This window comes from Amblyomma americanum, chromosome 7 (genome assembly GCF_052857255.1).
Source record: "Amblyomma americanum isolate KBUSLIRL-KWMA chromosome 7, ASM5285725v1, whole genome shotgun sequence".
Taxonomy (NCBI): domain Eukaryota; kingdom Metazoa; phylum Arthropoda; class Arachnida; order Ixodida; family Ixodidae; genus Amblyomma; species Amblyomma americanum.
Window position 1 is genome coordinate 155,435,245 of NC_135503.1, and position 12,787 is coordinate 155,448,031.

The window sequence follows — 12,787 nt, forward strand, 5'->3', positions numbered from 1 at the left end:
CAAGGCGGTGCCAGGTTACGTATCCACAGAATGTGATTACGTGAAGAGAAAAAATAAAAACTGATCTAGAAATAAATACCGTCGTCTGCTACTATTGGCGCCAAGTACGGAATAGAACGCTGCTCTGGGAGCTTGCGCTGAGCCTCTGCGTTGCAATCTACGGTGCATACGCGTCGAGGGGTAGTGCGAAGGAGTGAAATATGTTGCGGCCTCTTGCGTATCATGTCGGATGTCCGGCAGCAGCTAAGGGCAGACCGACTTAGGCTACTCAGTGCGAAAGACTCGCACGTCGGTTGTCAAAGGATTCATCGAGTTCGATGCGGCGGTGCGAGCGAGGGCGCAGCCTAGACGACTTTGCAGTCGAGGTGAACTGATGGCGTACCCGCGAGTCACGAGCGGCGTCACACGTGTGCGTACTGTTGCGCAGAGAAGCTGGCGAACATCAGGAACGGGGCCAGGGTATTCGTAATGGCGTACGTGCCGAATGGGAGCGGAAAGTGAAAGCTTTGGCCGGCATGATGCCTTTGTGGCATTGCTCCTCATAACGATCGACGACAGCTTCGCACATTCGCTTACCAGCCACAGATGAATGCAGGAACTGAGACTAAGGCAGTTTTCTGGGGGAAAAGTAATCTCGTCCGGGCCAGGAAAGGAAGCAACAAGAGCTATATTTTTAGAGTGGTGCCGCCACTGCTGAAAAGGCGCCCGAAGCGGCGCCTAAATACGCGCAGGCCAGCAGTCCCTGCCTGAGGACAACGCTCGCATACTTAGCGTTGTAAACTCTGCGGAAACCCACCGTTTCCTAGGCGCCGCGTCAGCTACCGTCAGGTCAGCAAGGGTGCTAAAGCTTTTAATAGCTACGTATTGGCTTTAACAGAGAGCGGGGTGCAGCGGAGTTGTATCTGTGTGCGCTTGGAAGGCCTCCAAGATGTGTTTAGTGCTGGAATGCATGCTTGGCAAGGCAAGCCGATGTGCACATTTTAGGCAACGCGTTGCACCAGACTCTGTTGTTAGTCATGTTTGCATGCACCCGCGCACGAAACAAAACTGCAAAGCGCGGAATATCGGAGTAAATCTCGTCAAGGAGAATGCACCGAGTGCGCATCCCTTATTATCAACATAAATGTGCAAAGCCGGGGAAAAAAAGATTTTTCTGGCATTAATTACAAACAACATTAAACAAAGCGAAAACTCCCCCCCTCCACACACACACAACATAATTTGAATAGAGCGTACCCTCACAATATTCAGTGATGTACTCATATATTGCTTCGTAAGCCTGCACGCATGCACTTTTGTGATGTAAGTGGCACATATATTACTTCATAAAAATTACAAATGCTGTCAGCAGTTTTGCTTGTTTTTCCCTTCCTAGAAAGGCATAAATTTTTTCTACTTGTTCAAGTGAATGCGTAACACTCACGACCACCACACAGAAGCAGCTACACTATATGTGCGATGCAAGTAAGCACAACATTCTGTGAGGTGGGGCAAAATTATTTTCTTGAGCACTTACAGGCCGCCTCACCTCCCTTGCTGTCCACACAAGCAACACGAGTCAGGCAGCGTATTGAAGTTTCTTCGTTGTAGAATAACAGTTATGCACCTACCATAAAATCAAGCAGCTCCTTTAGATGCCTGATCAAGTACAGTACAGCAAGCTTCCAAGTAAGAGAGAAAAATATATGCCAGAAAAGGTGGAGAGGTCAAATAAGGAAAAGTTCCTTCACCTGTTATTCCACAAAGGGGCAGGGGAGGAACATAGAGGTAGAGAGTAAATATCGTGACGACACCATATTACAGTGACACATGCATTGTGCAAGATACTTGCTTTATTTGCTTTGTTTTATGGGGTTTATGATCCCAAAGCGACTCAAGCTATGAGAGATGCTGTAGTAGAGAGCTCTCGATAATTTCGACCCGCTCGGGTTCTTTGCCGTGAACTGGCATCGCAGAGTACACGGGCCTCTACCACTACGGCCGAGATTGAACCTGCGTCTTTCGGGTCAGCAGCCAACCACCATAAGCACTGAGCCACCGCGGCAGCTTTATTTGTATGATGCAATAAACTTAATTTAATGTTCAAGTATGCACACTCATTGCCTAGTACACGTCACACAAAGCCCGAACATGTGTTTTGGGGCCAAGCATTCCAGTTGGTCTTGCACGCAGTGTTTAAAGAGACAACTAAGTGGCACCATGAGCTGAAGAGCTGAAGTAGAACAAAAACATGACAGTAAAATTAAGAGCACTACAGACAAGGAGGAAATTAATTTATTTCCATACTCTGAAGGCCCGGAGGCATACAAAGAAGAGTGGGGGAACACATAAAATTGGTAACCACTTTTTCGAATTTAATACAGCCAGATATTGCAGCAATAGAGGCAGGAACATGGCAGGAAAAACAAAAGCATAAGATTAGACAGAAAATAGGCAAGACATTCAATGTTGATGTCGTCCACAGGACAACATATGGGAGGCACCAATACAGACAGCGGTAGTGTTCTGGTTAAGGTACTATTAAGATAAAAGTCTCCAGGCTGCACAAAAACCAATCTAGCCAGCAACGGTAGCCACTGGCTTTCGGTAGGTTTTTTAATGTGTGCACCACACAGGATGTATTCATGATAATTAATAAACCACAGGAGATTGTTCAACACAAAATAAATTATCCTCACAGCACCATACAATACACAGCTAAAAGGAGAAGTCAGCAGTAGGAATTGCAATGATACGGTGCATGTACACCTCTACGTGAAGACTTCACGCCACAGGGTTCACTTTTTAGCTGTGTAGTGGAGTATTCAAGGCACCCATCATGCTATAAACTTCTGCAAGGTGAGGAAAACCCTTGCTTTAGCCTTTCAAGGCCCTGTAAGCTTTAAGAACACCGAGTGTTGCACTTCGGGGATCAAAAGCAGACCATGTGGCCTGAAGACTTGACTACAACTCGCAATTCATTACAATTGAAGACAGCTGGCGCACCATTAAAAACCAAAACAGAAATGCCAAATACGAAGCAGAACAAGCATTCCAATTTTTGATCCTGGTATTGTTTACAAACATACATACTGGAGCAGTTGCTATGCTGTTGTATTCTGCCAGAAAAATATGTGCTGCAACCATAAAAAGCACCCTATTTAGATGACGATGGATGCTAAATGGGATTGAAATGAATAAATCAGTGACAACTAAAGCACACCCCAAGAAAAATTAGTTCGCAACGTACGCAGTTGTGTACAAAGTGCCCTAAAGGGTTGAATGCAATTTTCTCATGCATTTAGTCATTTGCATCTTTTTTTTGCCGAACATCAGCATAGCCACGCATGCACAGGTAATTTTACACAGAGGTCGGATTAGACATTGGTGGCACTGACACAGTTAATCGCAAGGGAAGGCCTGAGTACTGGGTAAAGTAGACGATAAACTGGTGATCAGGATAGATGTGAAACTGGTGCATTTTATTGACTAAACAAATCAGCTGTAATACAAAGGCAGAGAAAACTGCAATATGTTAGTGGAAATTGAGTGTACTGGAAGATATATTGCATAAAATTTGAGCCCCCTGAAATATTAGCTTGTTTTAAAAAAAATAATTGCTTTGCTTCCAATTTTCTTTTGAAGCTCAAGCAAAATTTCGGAGCAAGTCAGCTGTAGAACAAACTTCCTTTCTGCAAAGTATCACAACAAACACATTTGTTTTTGATACAAAAGAAAATTTCATGACTGCTGCAGGACATGTGATGGCAATGACAGTAATGAGCCGATTGCTGCTGCCACACAGCAAAAGTGGTAAAATCCCGCACACATCAGGGTCACAGAGGCAGATTTCTCCGGTAACAAGACAAGTTGCAATGTGTGAAAGAAGTGTGATGCGGTATATGTGCACATTGATAATGCCCATTTCACGAAGTGCCAAATCCAGTAGATTCCTGTTGAATCAAAAAATAGCAATGCTTCCATTGATGTCCCTGTTTTACCAAAGAAACATAGGTTGAACAGATGTCAAATTCGCTTAACAGCATTAGCAGCAGCCAAGAAGCAAAGTGCCAGCAACAAGGTTGGTAAAAGCAGGGCCTTACACAGCGAAACTGGTCGAACTAGCAGACAGCTGCCTTGTCTTTCATTCATACAAGCTTGGCAGATGGCAAACATGAAAGAGTTGCCTCACTTTTTGCTCAGAGGAAAACTAGTGGATTGCTGTACTACTACACATAGCATTTAAAAGCAACAGTAGAAAACAGGCACAGAGGCAAAGAAATGTCAGGAGACAAAGCTTGCTTTGCTCTGTGAGCACACACAGATGACACATTAGGGACCTCCTATCGGACGAACAGTTGCCTACAAAATCAGACTGCGCCCTCAGCAAGATGTGATAAATGACTGCATACACATCCCTATGTTTTGTACGTGTCAAGAAATTTCAGTGAAGCAGTAATCACGTCATGGAGCACAAACTTTTAACAGAAATCAAAGAGAAGTACTGGTTCAAAGCTCTGCTGGCAGGAGAAAAACATTTGGTGACTTCCTCTGTTTCACTGCACTAAAGCACCAACATGCACATTCTGCATAAAGAAAGCACACAGCAATGCAGTACATTAAGAATTAGCAACTGTTCAGTAGCGTTAAAGGATGTGTTTAAGCACACATCCGGCCAATTTGCAGATGGTAGGATTAAAGTTTCTTCTACGCTTCCTGTTACGTGAAGAACTGCAGCATTAGAGAAAAGCCTAGTCTACACATCAAACACACCTGTCATTACACACTCTAGTGACTAACTGAAAGCAAAATTTGGTCCTGTTTAAAGAGCAGCACAAAAATCACAGACTTGAACAGCTTTCTTGCAGTGTGCAATGAAACTTGAAGCATAAAAAATGTTTACATAGACTGATCATAGCATGACTACAGGTGAAAACTATGGCAGTGAGTCCTGCAGCTAAGTGCGGATGCATGCAATGTGTCGCACAGTGCAAGTTGTGATCGCCTTTGAAAAGAATCCTGTTTCATATGTACAGCACTTGACACCTGTGAAGACATCCAATGCAACCCTTCCAAAGAATGATTCTTTGCTTGAGAAGCACTCTAGCTGAGAGCTGAACGATGTTGAACCTTGCAGCAGCATTCCTCAGCACATGACTTCCTAGGATAGCAGTGATGCATCGAAGAGGCACAATATACACGTCACCTGGAAGGCAATCAACACTGTCTTTAGTGCGTGAGCTTGAGTGCAATGCAAGTTTCATACACACAAGAGAAAAGACTTTAAAATACGTGACATCACAGGGCTGTAATTATCGAACTAAAGTTTCACGTATGGCTGTAACTACTACTCAAATAAACTGCTTTTGTAACAGTTATATTTTATAGGTCATCTCTATCAAAATGATGGAGGAAGTAATACAGAACTGAAAACAGCTTGACTACAGCCAGACTGATGGGTATAAATAATTATTACATATTTATTTTTATTGTGTTGCAGTGAAGGCAACTGCTACAAGGCACATTGTAGGGGAAGTCCAAGGTTAACTTTACCTCAGAATATTTAACTGCACTAAAATCTCACTACACGAATGCTTTTGCAACTGCATTTATCAAAATGCAGATGTCAAGCCATTGCGTTTGTGTGCAACGAAAGAAAACCATAGACATGCAGACGCCCTACGAGTCACCCACATCCGCATATTGTAGTAACCTGAAAACTCGTTGTGTTTTACTTTACAGACAAGACTATTTTGAAATGCTGTTTTTATTTGCACAAGGCTTCCTCGCTTAATAGGCTACAAATAAATGTGCCATGAGATTCATAGCTGTTTGCATGTGACCAAAACAGGGTAGGAACATAAGGGACTAGTTATTACACACCCGAAGAAAGCCACCAGCCATCAATATGAACTTTGCATGCAGCCATCTGAAGTAAGTCAACAGCAATTTTTCGTTGCTGTTTCCCTAACCTCATCGATGCTCGAGACGATGTACCCGGCACATGTACGCTGCCTTGCTGACACCGCTGTCTTCAGAAACTGCCCTTATGCACACAGACACTGATGCACACAAATTAAGCACACAGATGATGCACTGATGAGCACAGTCCCGCCGACAAGCCGAACACATTCTGGAAGCATGTTGCTCAGCCGGCAGACAACCTTTTGTGCCACCCTCTCATCACTCACGCAGTTGAATATCAGGTCAGCGACAGCGTGTAAATAGAGGCAAACACTGAACTAATTGGTGTCCAGACGTTCACAGCTACCGATCGCGCCTTAAAACACAGGATCAGAGTAACGGCCGGAGCACCTACAATACCATGTTTAAGGCAGACCAGTGTGCTCAGGCGCTGCCTCTTGCCGCAAATCTTGCACAGCCACCACACCATATATCGCTGGCCAGGCAGTCACACTCACGAACCGGGCAGTCCTTCGAAAACACTGAGGCGCACTCACGAATGCTTCGCTTCTCGCAGCCCGTGACAACAAACGGCAGCTACGGACGCCGCCATATCCGCGCTGTAGCAACCGCGACCGCGCGGACCGATAATTTCTCAGCATGGTTTGAAACGGGATAGGGTGCCTCGATGCGCGCACGCTCCGCTGAGGGTGAAGACAACTGCGTCGTCTGCTACGGCGGCCGCCATTGCCATGCCCACTTCAGAGGCGCGGGGCGTGCGCCAACAGGCTTTTTGCACTTGCCGCTGCAAAAGCGCGCTTGTCTTCGCGACCAAAAGACAATACAACTGCGTTTCACGCCTTTTCTAATGAAATGTCAACAGAACAGGCTTGTAAGGGGCAACTGTCCAAATATTTTAAGATTTGGACGGTCGTTTCTCCTAGCGCAGGGCGACTCGGGTGCTAGATTGGAAAGAGTTCATAGAGCGCACTAGGAACCTAACTGCAGGATTAAAATAAATTAATAACAGCAATATCATAAGCAGGTAGATTGCATTCAATTACTCAATTGTGTAACTAATTAAGAACGCTCCAGTTGCCTTATTCACATTTATTGTCAACCTAGAATGACGGTTTTTTTGTAGAAGAAAAAAGATTAATGTGCTTTACGTACCTTGTCCCAAGAAATAAAAGCCAGCGCATTCGCCACACGTACACGAACCGAATATCGCAGTACCTGAGCCACGCATGCATGCATTGTGCACTGAAAACCCCAAATATCTCCAGGCATTTTTATACGCGTGTAGTCGGCCATTCGAACTTGGCGGGACCACTGTATATTGGTCAAATGATGAGGAAAGTTATTAGTCGCAGTGAAAATACATCCGTTTATACTCGAATGGAATCGAAATTTTGAGGTCATTAATAGGTCAAACTAATGAGAGTCGACTGCATTAGTATATTCAATTAGTATATTAGTATATGCACTTAAGACAGTGTTTTAAAGACAAAATAACAATCTAATGCCGCGATCAGAGGTTACTTGAAAACAAACAATCATTAATATTGTTTAAAACCATGAAAGTTGTTTATTTGCCTCGAAAAAAAATATTTCAGGGTACTTTGAAGGCATGTTTGCACAGATTATCCTTGTCTTCAGAACATGGAGTCAGTGCAATTTAGGACACTTATTAGGTGTACAAATAGGAACTCTGCTAATGCTAGCAGCATGAGTGTACTTCAGCGTGGATAGAAGCTTAGGTTAAATTAACTCCCGCACACGTCTTGCTTGCGTGACCATTGAGACGAGCTTTCTGAAGGTGTCGGAGGAAGATGCGAAGTCTCAATCTTGCGTACCTGTCGGTCAGCGTTTTCCGTATTTCTTCATCATGGCTTGCGCACAGCTTCAAGCGCGGTCGGTATGCTTGCTTGCAGCAGACATTTCCTAGGTATGCTGTAAGTGAGCGGACAGGTGACTTCATTGTCACTAGTTTGCCTGTGCACCATGAGTTTATCCCTACAAAGTGCTCCTCGTAGATTTTGAGCATGTGCATCACATCATCACTGGGATAAATTAGGTTGTCACCTTCTGACACATATTCCTTCAGAGCAGTCAGAGAGGCATGTTCGTCACTAGCACATCCCAGTAGGGCATCCTTGCATTGCTGGCAGCTGACAGACGGCAAGATTCCTTTCAAAATGAAGCCTCCTATGTAGTGTAGAATGCTGCACTCTGTTGTGGACAGTTCTTCAATGAACAGAATTTCTGAGTCATTTATCTCATCAGCTTCCACTTCTGTCCTTTCTTTCTTTGCCTGGGAGAGAAGGTCTACCAGATATTCGCGGTCATCGAGATCGTAGCTCGTCGTCCGTGGGGTAAATAAAAACTGGCTCACGCTCACAAGCCTCAGAGCGCATTTCATATCGTACGCACTGGGCACAGGTTTTCTTAGTCGAACCACCGAAAAGAGGTTCTCCAGACAATCCTGTAAGAGTCTTCTGGTAAGAAAAAAATCGTACCCCTCATTTCCCAGCAACACTTCTTGGAGGTGGATGACAACGGTTGTTGCAATGAGAAGGCCAGCTTGGCATGGTTTCCACAGTGATGTGGACCCCATTTTCGTACTTCTAATGGTCTCCATTGCCGTGTGCAACGTGCCTAGGGCGGCATAATACTTGGCCATACTCCTGCGACTTAAGGCCATTGTTGGGTTGCGAGACGACATTAGAGAATACCATTTGAAAATGAGCTCCAAAAACCATGCAGTAGTTTCAGATTCTTCTTCAATTACAGATGCTCTTATTAAAAACCGAATACCAGCTGGTGCTTCGCGGAAAAACTGAACGGCAACACCAACTTTCATTTTCGTGAAATGGCCACTGCTAGTGTGCACCTCGCATAGGTTGGGCGCTACCTTGAGCTCGTGCTCTGCGTCATAGTCGAGCACAGCCTGAACATGCTCGAGTTTGACCTCCGATGATGGCAGGTTGTTCTCCTTTACAGTGGCGTCACTCAACGTAAAAACTGATGAACTTAGTAACTGTCCTCTGAGATTTTTGAGAACGTGTGCAGGGTCAGCCGTGAAAAACAGTTGCTTTCCATCCAAACATGGGTGTAGTATAGAGCACACAGTTGAGGAGTTCCTGTGGCTTGAAAAGCCAAAGTCTCGCCACATCGCTCGATTTGACGCACCCATATCAGATGTCACAACACGAACTCTGAGGGACACCTGGCTGCATAATTGAACAAGCTCAAGGACATAGTGCTTGAGCACAGAGCCCTCTACGTGATGTCCGGTGAATTCATAAGCGATCACCTGTTTCCACCTCTGATTTAAACCGCCTAGCATGAACACTAACGCGTGATTGGCAGGCTCGTCAGGCTTTGGCGGTAGCGTCTTTCCTCCAAGGAGCGCATCTTCAGCACGGTCCAACTCATATCCACTTGAAATCTCCATTTCATCCAAAAAAAGGATGCAATCTTTCTCCACCTCCTCCATGGCCATTGCCTTGCACCGCATGGCGTCAATCACCTCGTGAAGTATCCCCGGAAGGAACTTCAAACCTTCGAGCCTGCGAGTCATTGTCCTGTTTCATATCCAGCGTTTCATATCCAGTTGTCCCGGAAGCGAACTTAATTTGAAGGCCTTGCTTGACCGTTTCAGGCGTCCAGGAATTGCCCCGGTTGTTGCTCCTAGACAGAGCACGGAGCTGATCTTCATTCAGGAACTTGACATTTTTTGAAAAATTCCTGATTTCGCTTTCAAGCCTCTGAACTTGATTTTTGAGGCCCTTAATACTGTTTCTGGCGGCAGCATGATGGTCCTGAAGGTCTGTGTATTTCCTCGTGATGTCCGCTATAGCTGCTTCTTCAGCTCTGCAGAATACGAGGAAGCAGTCTGGGTCCCACTAGGTTCGCCGGCTTGCTCTCTCCTGTCTGCATCCTGAACCTGCTGTGGACACTCAGCAATGACATTGCTGACCTGGAACGAGTCCATTTCGGATGTATCTTCCTGAAGCGGAGGTCTGAATTGAGACTGCTCCGTGGTCTCAGAGAGCGTTATTCCTTCACATGACGAGCTGCTTGCTTCCACGGGGGTCGCATCTGATTTACCATTTGAGAGCGAGATCTCTGAAGCCGCTCTCTCCTTCGGTGCTTTTCGCTCCTTAGGTAAAGCTGCAACATAAAAAAATATGCACTTTAAGATCGGTTTATTCGACCTGGCGAGCTAGTACATTCTTTTCTACAACAAGCAAGATGGGACCAAGGATCACATCTTTTCTACAGTGTACTCTTGAGAACGCACATAAACTGGAGCAAGCATGTTAATGTTGTACGCTAACGTGCACGAACCCGACATTTCCAGAAGGTTAAAAATGTTTTTTTTTTATTTAATGCTATCCACAAGCATGTTCCCGAGACGGCTTGTAAGCAATGCAGGTAACAATAGCTATATAATACTCATCCGGACTTTAGAAATAACAACTTACGTTTGAACGAAAAAAGAGTTGGAACTGCATTCGGCTTCAGCTTTTTCCATCCATCTGAACGATGCTGTTCAAAGCTGCTTGGTTCAAAGTGAGCCTGCAAATGAATGTGTAAGGTTGAGGCACATTAGCATTTTTGTTTCACTGTAGATGATATAGACAAAACCAAGTATATCATATAACTGGTATGTCCAAAACTGTGTAGTATAACCAAGTGTGTCATAAATGAAACTTTGTTTTACACTTGCTTGACGGAGAGCATCCGTAGAGCACCCAGAGTGAGATTTTATTTACAGATCCCAAGTATAGATAATTAATATAGCAACGTGCGAACAAAAATTCCAGTCATCATGAATATGTGCTCGCAGCAAACAATGCAGGTCATAGAGACGAGGGGGTGCATGTGCTCAAGGACAGGGTGCGAAATAAGTGATAGCAGGTACCAAGAAAAGCCTATGCAGAATGCACTGAAAAAGTGAAGCTTTATTTTCGCATGCATTACTAATCGAACAAATTCACTTTTTCTCAGCTGTTATAAAATTTTTAGGACAGTACCACTAATTTTATTTGTAACAAGCACAGGAGCACAATTATGCCATGTGTACTATAAGCGGCTTTCCGCGCATCTTATACCGAGCAATGAAATCAATTAGGCGGCATCAGTGATGTGAGCTGCAGTCGGTACACTGTTACGGCTGTCGCTAAACGTTTTAATGCGAGGGCAGCTCTCGCATTCCTTGGCTCGTTGTGCGAAAAGCCCGCCGTTGCCGTGGCAGGAATGCGTGGCAAGCACCCCCCCCCCCCCCCCCCCCCCCCGTAATTAACCCGGGGGGCGGGGGGGGGGGGGTTATGACGAGTGTATTATCACCGCGGGGGTGACAATGCACAAGTTTAAACCTGTCGGCGTGGTGAAGGAATGTAGAAGAACTTCTTGCTGGGCGAGGTGGTGCATAGCTTTCTTGGAATCGAGCATAGCTTTCTTGGGAAGGAAGGAGCGAGCAGACAGCGGAATATTTCTGCAGCTACCGAGTGCATTAAAAGGAAAATCCCGCGGTCAACATCAGCTGGCCTTCAGTTTTCGGAGAACGAGGTTGCGGTGCTATGCCGTCTTCACCGCCTGAGGTTCAATCACTCGCGTCCACATCACCACTCGAGACAGCAAAGCGTGGCCGTAGGCGGCAGGGCATGGTGAGAACTCCGCAAATAAAACCCAGCTGAGAGATCGCAATATGACCGATTTCTCGTCTCGCTTTGTCGCGACCTCATAATAAGCAACTTTCGGAGCCTCGCAAAAATTACACAGCCGCACTACACATTGCAGTAGTATTTCGCCGCAGCCCTACACTCAGCAACAAGTAACGCTCTCGCCTTTACACAACACAATGATTGCTTAGGAGCCCACATAATCGAAATAGACTGCACTTTTCCTTTATTTTACTATGAAGGGGAATTGTGTGCGCCATTCTGAAGAGATTTCATGCTCATTGTTTCAAGTTAAAATGCAGTCAGTGAGTCAGAAGAGCAGGCGCACCAAAAAAGGCCTCAAGCTTTTTTTCAGCGAGAAAGTCTCATTCGAAGGAAAATACTCGAACAACGCCTCCTTTTTTTTCTTAAAAGGTGCGGAACTTTCCGGGCAGCGATACTCGTTCTGTGAGCAATCTAATTTGCTCCCAACATTTGCCACACAATCCCTGTGCACGAAGTTGCTAATCCTCAGCGGCACTTAATTTCAGAGCGATCATATTTACATGTCCCTGTTCAGACCTTCCACACGTTCTCTCAATAAAAATGAATCGCGTACCTCAACGGCACGCACATGCGAATCCTTTGGCATACGAAGGAAAGTTTTACTCACGCTGCAGATGCACGATGTGTTTGTCGGCAGCCACTTGTCGCGCTTGGTCTTTACTGTCCAAAGCAGCCTTCTCTTGGGGTCCCTCGGGAACTGAAACATTCTCCATCCCTTTCTGGAGTGGTTGGTGCACTGCGGCACACAACAACCCGGCATTTTTCGATGTGCGCCACCGGTCAGCACCAAGAGAAAAGGCGACAGAGCGAACGCACGTGTTAGGCCACCGCGCCGCCGCGAGAAAGGGCATGAAAATGGCCGCAGGTGGACGGTCCCGGCCGGCGTATTTTTGGCGCCTGGACACGAATGCGCCGCGAGAGAGAAAGCACTGAAGCGAGGAGGAGAGGACGCTGCCTGGTTGGCTGCGCGATTCTCGCGGTCGGCTGTTACATACTGTTACAGGTTCTATTTACAAATAATATTTACAAGGCAGGTCGAGAGGAGCCTGGTGCGCCGGCGGCAGGATACTTGACTTTCTCTTCTACTTCCAGCCGCCGCACGTCTTCTTTATTCCTCAGAGCCCATGCGCAGCACGTGACAATACAGTGGGCAGCGTCCCCTTTTCCCC

The 12,787-nt window shown here is 45.7% G+C and overlaps 1 long non-coding RNA gene and 1 pseudogene across 1 annotated transcript; both read right to left on the reverse strand.

Moving 5' to 3' along the window:
- Nucleotides 1-2,252: 2,252 nt before the first annotated feature.
- Nucleotides 2,253-6,516, reverse strand: LOC144096701 (uncharacterized). The gene is made up of 2 exons (XR_013306815.1): nucleotides 5,952-6,516; nucleotides 2,253-5,185 (listed from the first exon to the last, which is right to left on the reverse strand). It is a non-coding gene; the product is annotated as an uncharacterized LOC144096701 (long non-coding RNA).
- A 1,121-nt stretch (nucleotides 6,517-7,637) lies between these two features.
- Nucleotides 7,638-12,407, reverse strand: LOC144097535 (uncharacterized; annotated as a pseudogene).
- Between the last annotated feature and the right edge of the window lie 380 nt (nucleotides 12,408-12,787).